The sequence below is a fragment of the Schistocerca piceifrons genome, chromosome 8 (genome assembly GCF_021461385.2).
Source record: "Schistocerca piceifrons isolate TAMUIC-IGC-003096 chromosome 8, iqSchPice1.1, whole genome shotgun sequence".
NCBI lineage: Eukaryota > Metazoa > Arthropoda > Insecta > Orthoptera > Acrididae > Schistocerca > Schistocerca piceifrons.
In genome coordinates this window covers 314,486,903-314,506,609 of record NC_060145.1, presented here as the reverse complement: position 1 = coordinate 314,506,609, position 19,707 = coordinate 314,486,903, and the positions used below count along the sequence as shown (strand labels likewise).

General features: G+C 44.7%; 1 non-coding gene across 1 annotated transcript; it reads right to left on the bottom strand.

Annotated features, from left to right (window-relative positions):
• Positions 1 to 13,936: 13,936 nt before the first annotated feature.
• On the bottom strand, positions 13,937 to 14,011 carry Trnal-caa. The gene has a single exon. It is a non-coding gene; the product is annotated as a tRNA-Leu (tRNA).
• Between the last annotated feature and the right edge of the window lie 5,696 nt (positions 14,012 to 19,707).

The following is a 19,707-nucleotide window of genomic DNA, read 5'->3' as shown; positions in this document are numbered from 1 at the left end:
GAGGTTAGACCTAGACTTAATTTAATACTAGGGTCATGCAGACGAAAAGATTCCATCAAGCTTTAGACTACTACAAACGAAAAACTTTTAACACAGTAGAATTAACTTTTGTGTTCGTGTACGATGGAAGTCCCCCACTTTCGATTGGGATCAATGTGTGGCAGTATCTGAATCTGTTCGATACTATGAAAATGTTGACTAAGAAAAAAATCTGAATGCCGTTCCATGACAAGATACGTTTATTGACAAGGAACTGCATGAGCATCAAGATAAGGAAGGATTTCACCAATACTTAAGCATGGAAGTGACATCATGTCGGCGATGAGGTCATCAAGCGAGTTTACAAGCTCTGGAACGACGAGGTGGAGGACTGAAACTAACCGTGTCCCAAATAGAGACGTTCCGGCATTCGCCTTAATCGAGCTAGCAAAAGCATGGAAAACTTGAATCTAGATCCACGATCCTCCAAATGTGAGTCCATCACCGTAACGACTGCAACAGAGAACTAACACCAGTCACTAACTGCAAGGCAATTCCAAAGAGTGGAGAGTTGGTGCTTAGCCTCCGATTTAATTGGCTCATATGGCTCTGAGCACTATGGCACTTAACATCTGAGGTCATCAGTCCCCTAGAACTTAGAACTACTTAAACCTAACTAACCTAAGGGCTTCACACACTTCCATGCTTGAGGCAGGATTCGAACCTGCGACCGTAGCTGTCGCGCGGTTCCGGACTGAAGCGCCTAGAACCGCTCGACCAACCGCGGCCGGCTCCGATTTAATTAACAGTCTTCAAACATCCAAAAGCAACATTACGAAGTGACCTTGCGAGAAATGAAGACATAATAGCATTTCTACGAAAGGTGAATGAACGACTTGATTTCGACACGAGAAATTATTGCAAGTGCAGACATCATGCCACGTGGCACGTTTATGTGATCATCGCTGTACTGGGTTGCCTTGGGCTGTTTGGGGGAAGAGACCAAACAGCGAGGTCATCGGTCTCATCGGATTAGGGAAGTATGGGGAAGGAAGTCGCCCGTGCCCTTTCAAAGGAACCATCCCGGCATTTGCGTGGAGCAATTTAGGAAAATCACGGAAAACCTAAATCAGGATGGCCGGACGCGGGATTGAACCGCAGTCCACACGAATGCGAGTCCAGTGTGCTAACCACAGCGCCACCTCGTCCGGTCGCTGTAGTGTAAGGCTGGGCAGTGCAAAACGCAAATGGTTGCATGCACTTCCATGATGACTGATACTTACTGAACTATTCAATTAGCAAATACGCCCTCCTCTCGAAAGGAGTAACGTAGAATATAGTGGATCTGTTCTTAAAACCGTATGTTGTCAGATTGCAATTAAAACCAGTATCAGAGTGATTCTCCGTTACAGGAACTCTGCTTCATCTACTTGCATCTGCTCAGCGAGTTTCGGTCTCCACCTGCCCTAAGCCTCAACAAACGTAGGTATACATTGAGAGAGAAACATGTTTGAATTTATTTCCATCCTTGTTCGTGAGCTAAGTTCAGAGCACAAGCGAAAGACACGAAGGGGGCAAAATAAATCGACGAAGGTGGCAAACTTGCGCCGCTCTTTCACGCTAACGCCAGCTGCACTTCGGCGAATCGGGGCTTCTTCGCGGATGAAGTTACGCAGAAGCCGTTGCTGACTTCTCGCCTCGACGCACGGTGGATGGCTTCTGTGCTCGGTTTTCCGTTCGGCTCAATCTCCCGTACGGACACTGTAGCTCCTTAGAGCTTTTTTCAGTTCTTATTGTTTACTGTTTACGTCGTCTCATCATAGCGAGTGAACATTGATAAACTACGGAGAAATTAATTCCGTTTAACAAATTACATTTAATGATTGGTTTTGATGTATTAGAGTTCACGTAGTTAAGATCCTTATCTTCTACGCTGACAGACACAACATGAAAGACAAAACAAAAAATGATGAAACTACATCAGCCAAAGAAATAATATACGCTATCAGTAAGGATAATAAACGTCTACCAGAGAAAATCACGTACTTCAAATGCTGCAATGGAGTAAAGCTAGTTACGAAAAGAAGAACCTCCGTTATTCCCCAGTAGAAATGATGCTTCGGACGGAAAAACAAATTTCGCCTCCTCTGTTAAACAGCACAGGGAGGAAGAAATTGAATAAACAATTTTACTCTCATTAAATAGAAGTTTTGTTTTTATGGAGGGCAGAAAATTATAGTGAGTAAATCTTAATAACACGGCGTAGTCTTCTTTCTCCTTTCTCAGCGTCAAGAGTGCTAGGATGATTCCTTCAGCACGACAATCACCGAGATCCTATTCCATCCTGGTCCAATTCGGAATGATAATAACGTCAACTCCGACGAGACGAACTACCACCATTCTTTTTTCTTTCTTCATTAATGCTAAATGAATATTCCTCCACCTTCGTTGGCTTTGCAAAGACTTTAGCCTGTTATTCATATCAGCTCCTTCTTACAAAATTACTAACGTTCACTCATTTAACAGTCTGACTCACCAAACCGTCTGTAGTGCGTATTGGCGAGCAAGAGCAACCCATATTGACCTGTCCCCATAAACCGACCGCTCGAGATTGTTAGCATACACTGAGGTGGCATAAGTCATGGATTACCTCCTCCTGTCGGATCTCCTTTTGCTCGGTGTACTGCAGCAACTCGAGGTGGCACGGACTCAACAAGTCGTTGGAAGTCCCTTGCAGAAATAACTGCGAAAGTGTTGGCGGTGTTGGATTTTGTGCACGAACTGACCTCTCGATTATGTCCCAAAAATGTTCGATGGAATACATGTCGAACGATCTGGGTGGCCAAATCATTCGCTCTAATTGTCCAGAACGTTCTCCAAACCATTCGTGTACAGTTGTGGCCCAATGACATGACATCGTTGTTTCGAAAGATGAAATCCATGAATGGCTGCAAAAGGTCTCTAAGTAGCCGAATATAACCATTTAATATAACCATTTCCAGTCAGTTATAGGCTCAGTTGGACTACAGGACCCGGTATATTCCATGTAAACACGGCCCACACCATTATGGAGCCACTATTAGCTTGCGCAGTGCCTTGTCGACAACTTGGGTCCATGGTTTCGTGGGGTCCGCGCCACACTCTAACCCCACTACCACCTCTTACCAACTGAAACCGGGAGTGGTCTGAGCAGGGCACGGTTTCCCGGCTGTCTAGAATCCAACCGATATGATGGCCAGCCCAGGAGATGCGCTGCAGGCGATGTCATGTAAGCAAAGGTACTCGCGTCGGTCGTCTGCTGCTATAAATAGGCCATTAACGGCACATTTCGCCGCATTGTCCTAACGGATACGTTTGTCGTACTTCCCGTATTGTTTTCTACGGTTGTTTTACACAGTACTGCATGTCTGTTAGCGCTGACAACTCTCTGCAAACGCCACTGCTCTCGGTCGTTAAGTGAAGGCCGTCGGCCACTGCGTTGTCCGTGGTGACAGATAATGCCTGAAATTTGATACTCTCGTCACACTATTAACACTATGGATCTCGAAATACTGAATTCCCTAACGATTTCCATGGGTCTAACTCCAACAACCATTCGTGTTCTAAGTTTCTTAATTCCCGTCGTGCGGCCTTAATAACGTCGGAAACTTTTCACACATGTCACTTCAGTACAAATGACAGCTGCCAATGCATCACCCTTCTATATCGTGCGTACGCGATACTACTACCATCTGTATATTTGTATATCGCTATCCTGTGACTTTTGTCGCCTCAGCGTATGGTTAACACCTGCTCCATGTGAACGTCTGAACACTGGGATCTATCTTATCAGTTATCTTAATCCTCACTGGTACGTAATTAAGAGCTCCCACCATTGTTGATACATTGAACTTGTTCTTATGAAGCGGTTTTATTTCACATCCACAAAATATGTCTCTTACGATCGAGCATCTTTACTTTCAGTAGAATTGATAGACTTAACCTTACTTGCTGATATTTACGAGCAAACTAGTAATTGAACCCAACACTTTTCCTGATAGAAGTTACACATGTTTGCCTTCTCGACGGCTTTACCTACATATTTGATTCAGTAAGTCTGCTGCTGACAATATTTCGATAGTACAGCAACCAGACTCGGTTACGTACATGTCAGCCCATGATGTCTATTCTCGCCGCCATGAATCACGAGGGTGTAGCGCTATCGAGCAGTTCGTCAAGAAAAAATAACTTTTACGAACAAGTAACCATCACACTGAAATTCAAGGCTTCCGATTTGTTCACGGCAGCAGTAAACAGTGCGGCGAACTAGTCCTTTGACTAATCATAAAACTGTGTGCAAAAAAAGTAATGTCAAACTCGTTTGCAAATGCAGTTAAGTGTGGAAATCCCGAGGCGTGGTCGTTTACTTGGCAGTACGGCGCCGCCGTGCGGGCAGGAACCTAGTTTTACGAGCGTGCCGAGGCGAGCAGAAGCTGCGGGACTCTTTCCAGAGGGTTGCCATGGCGACAGAGGGGGAGCGCCGTGGCAACGCGGCGTCCTTCCCACAGCCCGAGCGGCGAGTTGCGTGCGCAAGCCCCGCCGCTGCCGCACGTATTTATTTTCTGCACTTACCGAGAGACACGGGTGCTCAGGTTCCTCAATTGGTTTTCTTACAAGACTAAATGCTGCAAATGTGAGCAGAAACAACATTCAACGACGACATAAAGCGTTTTCGTTGGAAAATACATACGGTACGAGTTGTTACTCAACAACATGCAATTTTGCGTCAGACGTTTTGACGGTAGGGTCTGTTTCGAACTCTCGCTGTCTGCTTCTGCAACTGATCCTGTTTCTCCGTATTCCCTCTACTATGCTTATACGCCACTCTCTAATGGAGACTACTCATTTCATGTTACTGAAAAACACATAGGTGTTTAAATATGCCTGTTAATGCCGACATCTCAGCTCTTGTCGCCAGTGGGCAATGAGCAGTCCTCTACAGCACGTGATGTGTGCACCCAAGCTTCTGTGCGAGAGCGTGGCGGCTCTTATCAACGTCTGGCCTCTAGATTTAGTTTTACCGTTATTTCCCTAAATTGCGCAAGGCGAATGCTTGGATGGTTCTTTCGAAAGGACACGGTCAATTTTCTTCCTTATCCTTCCCCAATCCGAGCTTGTGCTCCGGCGCTAATGATTCGTCGTCGACGGGATATTAAACACTAATTTTCCTTTATTTTTTCCCCAATTCTGTATTTCTAGCGACGACAGACTTCCATGTGTTTAAGGTGCGATATGATGATCCATCAACGAATGAATTGGATGGGAGTTCGAGGAATATGATGAGTCCAACACCACTGAAATATGATGTTCATATGGGAATACATCACTAAAAGATGTCGATAACGATAATACCAATCATTTATATCGTGTTGCCCTTTGTGACGATAGATACCTACATTGCAATATAGCATCTTTTTAACTCCGAATGATGATATATCGTGCATATACGCAGGATTGGTGGACGTAGTTTGCGAACGAAACTGTTTCAGCGAAAGGTCCGTCGTCGCCTAATAGGAATAGACATGTGTTTGCGTCGGTAAAAGAGGCAAACTTTCGCTTTAAGTAAACAGAAATAACGAACAAACTCTGAAAGGGAGAAAGAGAGAGAGAGCGAGCGAGCGAGCGAGCGAGCGAGAGAGAGAGAGAGCGAGAGAGAGAGAGAAGGGGCTAGTAATACAATAATGGCGGTTGTCGTCTGGCCAAATATTTTATGCGAAAGTACGGGCGGAGTGCAAAAAAGAAGCTATTCGACTAATTAATGCACTGTGGCCCTGGTTCCCCGAGCTATGTAAGCGTTTAGGACAAGAAAGAAAAAAGTATTCAGTTTTTAGAACTGCGAAGAAGTGAATCCAAAGAATAACTAGTGTTCTGGTGGAAAACGTGGCTAGGCCTTGTTGAATTATTTGGGGAAAACCATGGAAAATCTTCTACAAGATGATCTGACGGATAGAAATTGGAAATTTGAGGTAAGTCCTATGGGACCAAAGTGCTGAGTCATCGGTCCCTAAGCTAACACACTACTTAATCTAACTTACGTTAAAGACAACACACACACACACACACACCCATGCCCGAGGAAGGACTCGAACCTCCGGCGGGAGCAGCCGCGCGAACCGTGACAAGGCGCCTTGGACCACGTGGGATAGCCGTGACGGATAGTTTGCCCCCCCCCCCCCCCCCCCCCCCCTGAATACGAGGCTATTAAAGACGGAGGAACTTGCTTCGACGAATGCAGGATGTCCCATGAGGAATGATCAATATTCCGTGATATGACAGGAAAGATAATTCGAAGCTAAAAGTCCAGTAAACATGGTCTCTAAAGCACTTGTTCATCTTCGCTAATGTGAAACACATCTCTTTCACTAAATAAGTTGTCATAGCTCTTAAGGTATGCATTTTAGAGCACACGTTTACGGGACAATTTTTTCTTGTTTTGGTGCTTCCTACCCTCACCGAAAACATGAAAACTGAAGAGCTTGGAGTAGAAAAGATTTATTTCACAGTATCGAAGATGAAGAATTGCTCATAGCTTTTAATGTATGCATTTTAGATCCCTTGTTTTGCTTTCAATGGTCTGTTCCGTCATATCCCTGAATTCTGACCATTCCTCCTGGGGGAACTCTGTATACTCGGCAAACCAGTGTAAAGTGCATAGCAGAGGGTACATCGTGTATGGAGCGAATAAAGAATGACTGTTCATATGCCGATGTACTGCCCTACTTTATTCTCGTTGTCCCTAAGCGAAATGTAAGATGGTGACAGCATACTGGTCGCACCGTTTTACACGTGCAGGTTCTCTAAATCTACACAACAAGATTTCGCGAGAACTATGTCGTATTTCTTCCAAGGATGCCTACTTAAGATCCTTGAGTATTTCTATCACACTTTCATATGCGGTATACCGTCCTGCTACAATTCTGCCAAATCGTCTTCGATGACTGTTGCCATGGCTGCTTGATGAGAACTCCAAACTTTGAGGCAGTACTATAGAATCCATTACACTAGTGCTTTGTACGCAGACTTCTTTGGCAGATACATTGCACTTTCTCAGAACCCTTCCAACAACTCTCAGCCTTCCAATTACCTTCCATAATACCGATTTTACGTTATCGTCGTATTCAAAACCGCTTCTAAGGAATGCTCTGCCGTTTTGGCCGCAGACGGGCGAATCGGGACCGACGGACCGCCGTGTCATCCCCAGACAACGGCACCGTATGGATGCGGTATGGAGGAGAGTGGGGCCAGCATGCCGCTCTGCCGGCAGTTGTCGGTTTAGTAGTCCTGAAGCCGCTACTTCTCAATCAAACAGCTCCTCAATTGGCATCAAGATGTCGAGGGGATCCCTTGCCAGCCCTTCCACCAGTGGCAAATCCCTCTCAGTACCAGGAATCGGAGCCGGGTACTCCGCTTGGCAGTCAGCCACGCTTACACTGCTTCTTAGCACCAACCTTATATAATTATACGATGTGACTCTCTCAAGACGTTTACCACTTTAAAGAGAGCTGCTATTCATAGACAAAAGGCATATGGACAATTGAGGAGAGAAACAGTTTAGTGTTTCATTGTCAACGAGATGTTCAGCGGTAGCACATTATAAATAATTTGAGTATTTGTTAACATTAAAATTTTGGTTTCCCCTACTGCTCCTATACGTAAGCAACTTTTACAGGTTTTTTTTCTTTCATTCGTTGTGATTTTCCGACAGAATTACATGTGCATTTCCCAATGCCGTAACCAGTTGTGACCAGCCAGTGGTCATTTCCGAACTAAAGGCACACTCTGCAAACGACCTCCGTGGCGTTCTTAACAAACTTTCTTTTTTCTTCCGTTTGTAAATCTCCGAGGAAAATTTATACGATATTGACTCACTGCAATGTAAAATGCACTTCAAGCGCAGCGTAAGAGCAAGTGTTACGGCTTCGGTTACGGGCCTTCCGCTGTAAAACTGTTTTCTACAGCTCAGCCACGGCTTCAGAACACGTAAGGGCCGCTAGGGCGTCAACAGTTTCTATCCGGGATAAGCGGCCGCGACAAGATGGGGCGAGACGTGATCCCGATTTTATGACCCACAAAACAAGGGCCGCGAGTTTGTTGACAAGCGCGCCTGCTGTGCACGTGGTGCGCGCGCCACGCCGCCGCTCCGCTCCACGCCACGCCACGCACATCGATCGGCCGTGCGCGGAGCGTGAGTCACGCACAACGAGGCCCACCTTGCCCCCACCCACCGGCAGCGGCGCGATCAATGTGCGTGCGGCGTGCGCAAACGGCTAGAGCTGGCAGCGCCGCGTGCGTGCGCGCTCGGGATGTTCGCGTGTGCGCGCGCGCTGGCGCTCGCGCTGCCGCCGCGTCCCGCGCGCCCTCTGGCCGCGCTTCCGCCTTTCTGCGCAAAGAGCCGGCCCTGGCCGCTTGGGCGCGCCGGCTGCGCGTCCGAGCGGCCGCGCGGCGCCGGTTCAAAAGCAACGGCGCACGCGTCACAGCAGGTGCACGGAAGCTACTACGCCGGAAAACGCACGCTCCATGACGCAAATTGTACTCTGACTAGCAGGCACGCTCTAAACGTCTCGTGTCCACTCTGGCGCTACGTAGTACCCTGTCAATAGAACACATATTGTTTTAGGAATGTCAACATTTTTTCGCCTATCTGTTATACACAATTGCGATTTTGGCCTGCCACGACCTTTTCAAGTGCTAATTATGACTCGTGTTAATGCATAATCGATCCGTTTTAATTGACACTGTTCTCGTGTCAATCATGTTTTCATATTGCATAGGCAGCTGATTTGGAGCACTTCACATGCGGAGTGATTCTTTTGCTGAGAGACATTTCTTCGGAGCCTGGGGCTCCTGCTGGAACAAGCGGCGTTTCGCAGGTAGCATACAGACACACAAATAATTTGTTTTCTGTCTAGCACAGCGCGCAATGGTCAACTACACATAATACTAGTAGGAGGCCGCGCAGGCTTAGCCGAGCGGTCTCAGGCGCTCCAGTCATGGACTGTGCGCCAGGTTGCGGCGGAGGTTCGAGTCCTCCCTCGGGCATGGGTGTGTGTGTTTGTCCTTAGGATAATTTAGGTTGTGTGTAAATTTAGGGGCTCATGACCTTAGTAGTTAAGTCCTATAGGATTTCACACACACTAGGAGGAGGAGGGGGAGAAAATTAGTGTTTCACGTCCCGTCGACAAAGAGGTCATTAGAGACGGATGATACTAGGAATTACTGTCCGTACATTTTAAAAGGTTGAAAAAAATTGCAACCAGTCACTTTCTTATGACAATATATTTTGTCCTTACCAGTTTTAGGCGACACCTAGGTTAGACTGGAATGTGACAGCTTGGTTGCGAATTGGTGAAGCCAGCAATTGTGAAAGCAAATATCGGATTGTGGTGGTAGGCTGATTGTAGTGTATCCTGAAGTCTCGGTTATGTTAGAAAATAGCAGTTTGGTTGTGAGTTGGCGAAGCCAGCAAACGTGAATCAAGAAACTACCTGAAGTGTCTTGCGTTCCGCAGAAATGTCAACACATTCCAACCCCGCTCAACTGCCACAAACTGAAAAAGGGGTCCTCAAAAATTTCTATCGAGAAAACGAAGTACAGATCCAACATCAGTACAACAACTATCGCCTAACAACAGAGCACGATAAAATAGAAAATTGGACAGTTTTCAGATACCTTGGTGAAATATCACAGATGAAATCTAGCAGAAAATATGCTAACGACAGCAATAGAGTGAAGATGATCTCTGCTTTTCGTAGGACGCATGTTCCATACAAGTCGAAGGCAATCTCTATGAAAGTTAACCTCAAACATTAAAACACAGTGATCAAACCCGAATGTCTATATACAAGTGAATGTCTTCGAATTACAAGAAAGGCTGGAGTGAGAGAAGCCGATAATAATCTTTCGCAAAATAGCGGGTTCTAAGATAACAGTCAGACAATACAGCGAAGAAGAGAAGAGTTAGACAAGTAAAATGAGCAACTGATGGAGTTAATGAGGAAAATACGGCAAACGTTCTATGGACATCGGTTCAGGATGGTGCAACATGAACTAAGATAGCGTATTTTTAACGTACAGACGAAAAATCTCAGCTAAATAATTTAAGGAAGGACCTCAAGAAACTACACTGAATCAGGCAGACAATTCTAACCGGTCAGAGTACAGATCACTAATCATCAACTTTAAAGGCTTCCACGGTGAGCAGAACAGCGGCTGGAGAGAGGAGAGAAGACAGGCAGTCAAAGACTGCAACGCTATTGGGCTGTAAAAAGGGCTTCCATAAACGCCTTACAGTTATTTGATGCGGTCTCTAACGGTCCTAAACTTAGGAGGAAGGGGGTGGCGGGGGGGGGGGGGGGGGGGGAGAGGTGACATTACGTCTGGTGGACGCACGTTGACGTTGGAAATTAAGTGAGCAGTGTGACATGATTTCGACACGAACTATTACAAGGAAGTGTTACATCTCTTTATATAAATGACGAAGACTGCTGTCCTATGCGTACGCAATACATAAATATCGTTGACAGGAGGACGGTGTCCACCTAAAACTGAGGGTTATGCGTTAATGCACTTCACAGTGAACTGTTACTAGAGAATGGCATAACAGGCTGAAATCGCTATTGTGAATAAATACTGGCACATTTATTAGCAGGCTACATCTACAACTATACTCCGGAAGCCACGTTACCGTGAGTGGCGAAGGATACTTCTGGTAGCATTATCTGAGCCCCTCTTGCTTTCCTGTGTCGTTCGCGAATGGCGCGTGGGAAGAATGATTGTTGGTAAACCTCCATATTACCTTTAATTCGCTAGATTTTTCTCGTTGTGGTCATTTAGAGAGACTTTTTGCCCGACTCTTCCCGGAACGTACACTCCTGGGATTTCGACAGTAAACCTCTTCGTGATGCACAACGTCTTTATTGTGGGTTCAACCACTGGATTCTACTGAGCATCTCCTTAAAGCTCTTGCGCCGACTAAACGAGGCGAAATGCGCCGATCTTCGTTGGATCTTGTCTGTCTCTTGCATTAATCTAACCTCGTAACGCTCCCAGACTGATGAGCAATACTCAAGAATCGGTAGAACAAGTGTTCTTAAGCCTCTTCTTTCGTGGATGAATTACATTCCCTTAAGATTTTCCCTACGAATCTGAGTGTGGCATCTAGTTTTTTCACTGTTAGTTTTATGTGGTCGTTCCACTTCAGGTAGCTCCTGATAGTTACCCCTACGTATTTTACGATATCTACTGCTTCCAGTGATTTGTTAGCAATAATGCAATCTACGTCTAATGGATACTCTGCAAATCATATTTAAGTGCCTGGCAGAGGGTTCATCGTAACACCTTTATAATTCTCTATTATTCAAATCTCGTATAGCGCGCAGAAAGAACGAACACCTATATCTTCTCGTGCGAACACTGGTTTCCCTTATTTTACCATGGTGATGACGAAATAAGCTGTAGAGGATTTCTTCGTATTTTTATGCGCGTCGTGTTACATTTATTTACGTTCAGGTTCAACTCTCTGTCTATACACCATTCATCAATATTCTGCAAGTCTTCTTGCAGTTCGCTAGTCTTCTGGCCTTACTACCTTATTACAGACAAACGCGTTATCTTCGAATAGCCTCATGGAGATTCCGACAGTACCCAGTACATCGCCATGTATATTGTTGTGCGTAACGATCCTATCACACTTACTTAGCGTACTCCGTAAAATTAGTTTTACATCCATCGATTCCATTCTGTTAAGAAGGACGTGTTGAGTTCTATGTTGAAGGAAGTTCTAAATCTAGTCATAAGTCTCTCGAGTACTCTGTAATATTGGAATTTTTCACCAAACGACAGTGCAGAAGTGTATCAAATGCCTTCCTGAAATTAAGGAACACGGCATAAACCGACCAGCCGAAAAATGTTGCCTTTTCTGAAATACAGCAACCCTGTGGACGCAAGCAATAGGAAAAAGAACGCACACTATTGGTGCGATTTCGGATTGTCACGATTGTCAGCCGAGTCAACTAGCAGACTCTGGCTGGCAGGCCTTAGAAGGTACAACGGTACTGACCGACCGCCGTGTCAGCCTCAGCCTAATGGGGTCATCCAACGCAGATAAGTAGGGGCGTGGGGTTAGCACCGCTCTCCCGGCGGATGCCAGTTTTCATGGCCTGGGGTCACTACTACTCGGTCACATGGATCCTTATTTGGCATCACGAGACTGAGTGCATCCTGGCAGATCAATAGCGAATGGCGGCCCGGATGGTCATCCTTCCAAGGACCAACTATGCCCAACGGTGCTTCACTTTGGTGACCTGAACGGTGTCACCCGAGTTACTGAATACATTTTTTGCACAGTATTACAACGATCGATCCCGTCGTTCTTCTCAGGGCGCTGATAGATGTGTTGCGTCACGCGTACTTGTTGGCTGGACTCTAACCAGATTGTGAACTATTGTTAGTGTCGAGCTTTGCTTTTCTGTGTTCTGTGTTACTAGACAGCGCCACAGGTTAAGCCAAAGTTGTAAACGTAACATATACAATGGGTCGTCAGTGGTGCTTGGGTAGGCCAATCGGTGAAGCACTCGTTGCGGAAGGCCACTGTCTCAGGATCGACTCCCGGTCCGGTACACAGCTATAATCTGCTATGAAGTTTCAGATCAGCGCACACTCCGTTTCAGAGTGAAAATTCATTCAGGAAATAATCTCCTAGGCTGTGGCAAAGCAGTTGCTCTCCAATTTCATTTCTTTCGGGAGTGAGGATCCCGCTAGGTATGCAGAAGAACTTGTGTGAACCTGTGAGAGGTACTGGCGAACTAAAGATATGAGAGCGAGTCGTGTGCCATGCTTGGTACAACACTTGGGCGCGAATGGCAAAAGGTTCCAAATTCACGTCCCGATCCGGTACACGGTTTTAATCTGCTAGGAATTTGCAAATCACCACACACTCCGTGCGGAGTGAAAATTCATTCTGGTAACAACACATACATACATCAATTCACTTCGATAGTCTGATGATGGAGATTCGAATCTCTGAAATACGTAGTGGACGTAAAATAACAGAATTTTTTTTTAACTCGATATCAATAATTGTCACGGTAAGCTTCATCCACTGTTCTGTCGGACCATATAGAACTGACCTTCCATCGTGGCATCCTCTGCAAATGGCGTCATTTGGATGCAATATATAGGGAAGTGGAGTCAGCACACCGCTCTCTTGGCCGTTGTCAGCTTTCCAGGCCTTGGAGACGCTACGTGTCACGAAAGTAGCTCATTATCAGTTGGTAGACGCGCGGGTTTCGACCTGTCGCAAGTAGGAGTATTAGCATTCTAAAGCTGGTCAGAATTCAGAATTACCAAGTTACTTCAAAATCCTGAAAAACATATTAAATTTCAAGGTCGATAACTTGCCCGTCTTTCGGCAACCAGAACCTTCCTCTACACTCACGCCACCTGTTGCAAAATCAATCGCAAACCAGACGTAGTGGGAAATACAAGTGCTCGTCCGTGTGCCCTTGTTTATGACATTTATTTGTCTCGCTTTTGTAGTGAAGTTTAGATAAGAACCTCTACTGAATATGGCAATGAAAGGTGTGCACTTAATCTTATATCATGCCTTACTGTTTTGTTGTTTAAATTGTAAGTTTATAGATGTATTTCTATGAGTATTTTGTCACCTCAGAATCCTGAGATTTCAATGTTTTTAGGTGCCTGGGGTCTTGTCGAACTATATTTCTTTTACAGGCATAAAATTTAGACCGATGACAATTGTTTGTCAAAATACCATTGTCCGCCCTCATCCGCCATTTTGTTTTTAATTCAATCAAAGTGAAATGTTAAATTAGTGAAACTACTGCAGCATACAGAATGAGATTTTCACTCTGCAGCGGAGTGTGCGCTGATATGAAACTTCCTGGCAGATTAAAACTGTGTGCCCGACCGAGACTCGAACTCGGGACCTTTGCCTTTTGCGGGCAAGTGCTCTACCAACTGAGCTACCGAAGCACGACTCACGCCCGGTACTCACAGCTGTACTTCTGCCAGTACCGCGTCTCCTACCTTCCAAACTTTACAGAAGCTCTCCTGCGAACCTTGCAGAACTAGCACTCCTGAAAGAAAGGATATTGCGGAGACATGGCTTAGCCACAGCCTGGGGGATGTTTCCAGAATGAGATTTTCACTCTGCAGCGGAGTGTGCGCTGATATGAAACTTCCTGGCAGATTAAAACTGTGTGCCCGACCGAGACTCGAACTCGGGACCTTTGCCTTTCGCGGGCAAGTGCTCTACCAACTGAGCTACCGAAGCACGACTCACGCCCGCTACTCACAGCTTTACTTCTGCCAGTACCTCGTCTCCTACCTTCCAAACTTTACAGAAGCTCGCAGGAGAGCTTCTGTAAAGTTTGGAAGGTAGGAGACGAGGTACTGGCAGAAGTAAAGCTGTGAGTAGCGGGCATGAAGTGCTTCGGTAGCTAAGTTGGTAGAACACTTGCCCGCGAAAGGCAAAGGTCCCGAGTTCGAGTCTCGGTCGGGCACACAGTTTTAATCTGCCAGGAAGTTTCATTACTGCAGCATAGCTTTTTTTTCAAATATTCTGTTGCATATACTTTCGAACAGTCAAGAAATTTATCAGAAGAGCTTTGTACGATATTTTGAAACAATTTAAAGGAAATAAAATTAATGAGAAATTTTCGTTTATGGAAAAAAATTGCAGAAATAATAAAATGAACAGCAGATCAAACAACTGTTTTAAGTTTCAAGGAAAAAAGGAATCTCCTCGGAGACATTCCCAAACGTGGATGTGGGAATACGAATCACGGCCAAACATCCAGAAGATTTTTGCCGAACCAGAATTCTCTTCTCGAATAATTGGCTTCAATGTGGGATTTAATTAAACGATTCAAAGTAATCCTGGAAGTGATTTCGTGTGGCAACAGCATTGGTACTTAGAAATCAAAACAAAATAAGTTTGGCTCCTCTATTTTCATGTGTGATTATAACAGGAATATACTACACAGGCTGTTACTAACTTCAGGCCTATATTTAAGTTATAGCAGACCAAGGCGTCATTTTCGCAAGAGGCACTCGGTCTAGTGATCGAAAGAACACCGGCTTTACCTCTAGATGAAAATAATAGCGACGAAACTATAGGGGGAGGCGAAGATGACGAAGAGTGTGATGCCCTTCAGTTTTACACTTAATGAAGAAATATTGTACTATTCTGCATGTCAAGATTGTATATTTCATAAATAAACATACAGTGAAGATCAAAAAACGTATTTCATTTGCCGGCCGGAGTGGCCGAGCGGTTCTAGGCGCTACAGTCTGGAACCGCGCGACCGCTACGGTCGCAGGTTCGAATCCTGCCTCGGGCATGGATGTGTGTGATGTCCCTAGGTTAGTTAGGTTTAAGTAGTTCTAGGAGACTGATGACCTCAGAAGTTAAGTCCCATAGTGCTCAGAGCCATTTGATTTTTTTGTATTTCATTTGATCCCACTGCGAAAAGAAGCACAAAATAATTTTGACCGGTTTTTGAGTGCAAATACTCCTATGTGCGCTGTCCTCCCGAATAGGGGCCTTGCCCCTGTCCAACTCGTCCTTTCACAGAAGAAGGAATTTGCACGCGCAGTACCAGTAACGCACATTTGTTCATCCCCTGAGCCTGAATCGCTTCTTCTGACGAAGGTGAGCCGCAGTCTGCTGGATGACCGGCGGCTACCGTGCGGGCACAATGAGGACCGGCGTGCGGCTACGCCGTGGCGCTCGCGTGACGCGTCCTCCGCTGTGTTTACCTCGCGCCGGAGGTAATGACCCCCGCCCGGCGCCCTGGGACCCGGGCCTCGCTGCTGACCCTTCCCAACCGCCGGCAGATATCATCTGTCACACTGCAGCCTTCTCGGCCACCGCCCTGCCTCCATTAACCCTTTCTGCGCCAAGGGAAGGGCTTTAATGTCTTAACTTGCGGACAGGAAAGAAACTGTCTGCCATTCCTCAGGGTTAACGCGCTCTAAGCCTCTGGCGTCTGATAGATCTCTACACTTTAGCAGTATAGAATCAGTAACTCTCTCACCCCCTATTCTTTAAAGAATCGAACTCGCACGTGTAGAACATCTGTTTCACGCATCTCAGTGTTAATGACGTCGTATCTCCTGAACTATGTCTCGTACAGCGATGTAATTTTGCAAGTACGTTCAGTGGTATACGTAGGTACTATCAGCAAAATACGTTGCGAGCAGAGTTAGCAGTAACAAAGTAGTAAATTGAAACGTCTTTCCTGATGATGACGTTTTACTGCGTGAAGCGATAATTTGTTTTCCTTTTATTGTTTTGTGGATGTGGTCAGCAGGAAAGAGATTCGGAAATTTCTGAAATTATGTGTAAAGTTTTTTGAAGTCGCTAAGTGCCCTCATTCTCAAATACTGGAAGAATAGTCTGGGTAATTCGCACGCCGTGATTTACGCTGCGTCAAAACATATACTGCAGTGTCATTGGCTGTTTTGTAGGAAATGGCGTGTCACACTCAGGTTTAACTTAGCCGACGAAATATGCCGGAAAATTTCTTAACGTGTAAGTTAGAGGAGGCACATTAATTCCGTGAGGTTTATTTTTAAAATCTGGACCTTCCTCTGCCCTTTTTGAGATTCGGTGACATGTTTGGGAACCACCTCCCTCTCACGTAAGGTTTACGTAAAAATGATTTTTTAAAGTTTTGTTTAAACAATGATTAAAACACTTTAATAAAAACATGTTCACTTAAAAAGTGTATTAAACAGTGTTTTTAACACATGATTAATAACACTTTACTCTAGACTCGTCAACCCCAAGTAGTATTCAGACAGACGGACAAAACGGCTCCACGAAATTTTTTTTTTGCTGAATCACCAAAAAATTAACCTTTAATTGGTATACTACATACGTAAAATGTCATGAAAAATTTTCTTACTTTGTAGATGAAAGACAACACTGTACCTTTCTTTGACTTGTGTGTTTACATAATAAAAGACACCAAAAGTAGTTCAAATGGCTCTGGGCACTATGGGACTTAACATCGGAGGTCATCAGTCCCCTAGAACTTAACTTTGCTTCGAACAGGCGCTGGCATTGTGCCCTGTTTAGGCTACTCATGTTTGCCTTATTACGGGCAAAGAGCAGCAACGAGCACATTCTTGTAAGGCTTTAGTTTATTGTAGTCAAATACTCGCATAAAATATTTCACTGGCTAACTGGTGTACACTTCTGTCATTTTCAATTGTTCATGTATAATTTTCGGTCTAAGACTGCCAGTAGAGTAAACTGGTAAAAGCCTCACACAAAGGTTTACTGATATATTTCCACTATTTGCACCTAAATTATACAAGGGCCACTGCAAATAATGTAACTTGAAACAGGTTTAGCAACTTCAATATTTTATACGAATATTTCGCTGCAATAAATGTAACTGTTCTCATTTTACAGATAAACTGGTTAAGAAGGCGGTTTACGCAAGTTTTCTGCAATTTGTAGCCATTAACAAGCTTTGATAATGACTTTGCGAGTCAACCGGACTAGGAAGACGACTTCTTGCAGTTCTGCTTCCTTTTCTTATACAACGGCTTCAAAGTGTTTTGTGTAAACCTTAACTTTTAAGTGCCTCCTGGGGAGAAAAGAATACAACTGATCCAAATGAGATGAGGCAGTAACGAGGCAAGGAGATGAAACGCTCTAAGAGATGGTTATAATTGGAGAGATATCTCAAAAACTGACTATAAAAATGTATTATATATGCTCTTCTTAAATACAAAACCTTTTTGTTACGTTTATAGTTTGATTTTTTAATGCACTTGAAAACACGAGAATATTATTCCAAGTAAAGGAGCACTTTTTGCCGCACATTTTAACCATTACAAAAAGATATACATCATTCTACAAGGTAACCTAACTGTTCAAAAAAACATTGACAAAGACAAATAGTGAAGAAGAATGACCGATCTACAGGTGTAAAAACGACAACACAATCCTTATCGCAAGGACCACTAGTGTACTACACTTTAAAGATTCTCAAAGCAAGTGATTTCTCGGCAAAAAATGACGATTCTCTTCGTAAAACGCAGTCACAAATATCGACGTACCATTCGTAAGACCAACCGACTGTCCATTTCTGAGCCCCCCAACGTGGCCAAACCGATCAATAAACGTCCATTCGCTGGAAGATAAAACTGGCGACTTTTTCTACGCGTTGCCTTATATCAGCACTGCACGTGCGTTTCATCAGCGTGTCAACTACACACGATAAATATTGCACACACACTTTATGGTCCTCAGCGTGTCTGAGCGCAGCGTAATTGTACGCATTTTATGACGGCAGCTAATCTGGCTTCGTCAGTTGGGGATGCGTAATTAAAGATTACCCAACTGCGTGACTCACTGAACGGCGAACACGCAACACGGGCATCCTGCAGGATGTGCTGTGATGGTCACTTCCGAAACGGAGAACATTTGGCTTGACTGCAGCCATCAAACGCGGATCTGAGTTGTTGCTGTCATGTAGCAGACAGCAGGCAACCTCACCGTTACGCACAGTTCTCTTACCGGAAATACAGCTAGTCTTGGGTAATATTGTGTGAGTTACCTGAATTGAATCTCCTTCCTACCGAATAAGAGCCAGTGCCATAACACCGCCGCCTCGCTAGGTAACGTGACTGGGGACTGCTAGTTTCCGCGGCTTAATGCTCATTGACACCGAATTTTTAGATGCGGAGTAGGAGAAATTATAGCGCAAATTGTATTACTAGTGCTCAGATTTCTTTAAGGGTTGTCCAGAAATCAATGAAATACTGTTCTCATAAACCACATAGAATGCAGGGTTTCTAGAATCGAAAAGAAAATTACTTTTGTGTGTACGGCGTCCACAGTAAGTATTGCCCCCAGGAACCTCTTCAGGAAGGAGAAATACCGTCTACAAATTTTGCTGCTGACGTTTTAATTCTGTCAGTGACGGCAAAGGACATGGAATTTATAATGTCGCGATAAGACATGGTGCGCCTGAAAAGTCCGGTGAATGATCTCAGAAAAAAAGTGTTACAAACAAAATACTTTCACTCGCCTTCAAAGTAATGACCATTAGACTAACAGAATTCCGTTGTCAGTTTTAAGGCTGTTGGTAACTATCCGCAAATGCTTCTTGTGGAATCGCTCGAACCACCGTGGACAGCGTTGTTGGGCACCCTCAAGTCTGCGTGCTCAACTTTCTCGTTCAACGCCAAGGTGACTGCTCTACAATAACCATATTTGACGCCAGCAGACTCTTGTTTGCCCGCCTTCGCACACGATGCGCGCGTCCACGGTGCTTCGCACGATTCCACGAGAAGCTTTTGCTGACAGTTTCCAGCAGCTTTACAACCGGTGTCAGCAGTGCGTTTTAGCTCACTGTGAGTACTGTGAAGTTGAGTAACGGTACTTTGTAACTCGTGTTTACTTTGTTTCCTGAGAGCAGTCACCGAACTTTTCAGATGAATCGTGTATGTATTTTTTTTAAAGGATAATGGAGAGAGGTCTAAGTTAATCAGGTTACGCTGGGGAAATTGATTAGAAAATGAGCCTATTAAAGTATTAGATGAGTTGTGCTATTCGGGTACTAAAACAGTTGATCATAGCAGTCGTAAGGAAGATACAAAGGGAAGATTTGCAATAGCAAGAAAAGACGTTTTGAGAAACAGAAATTT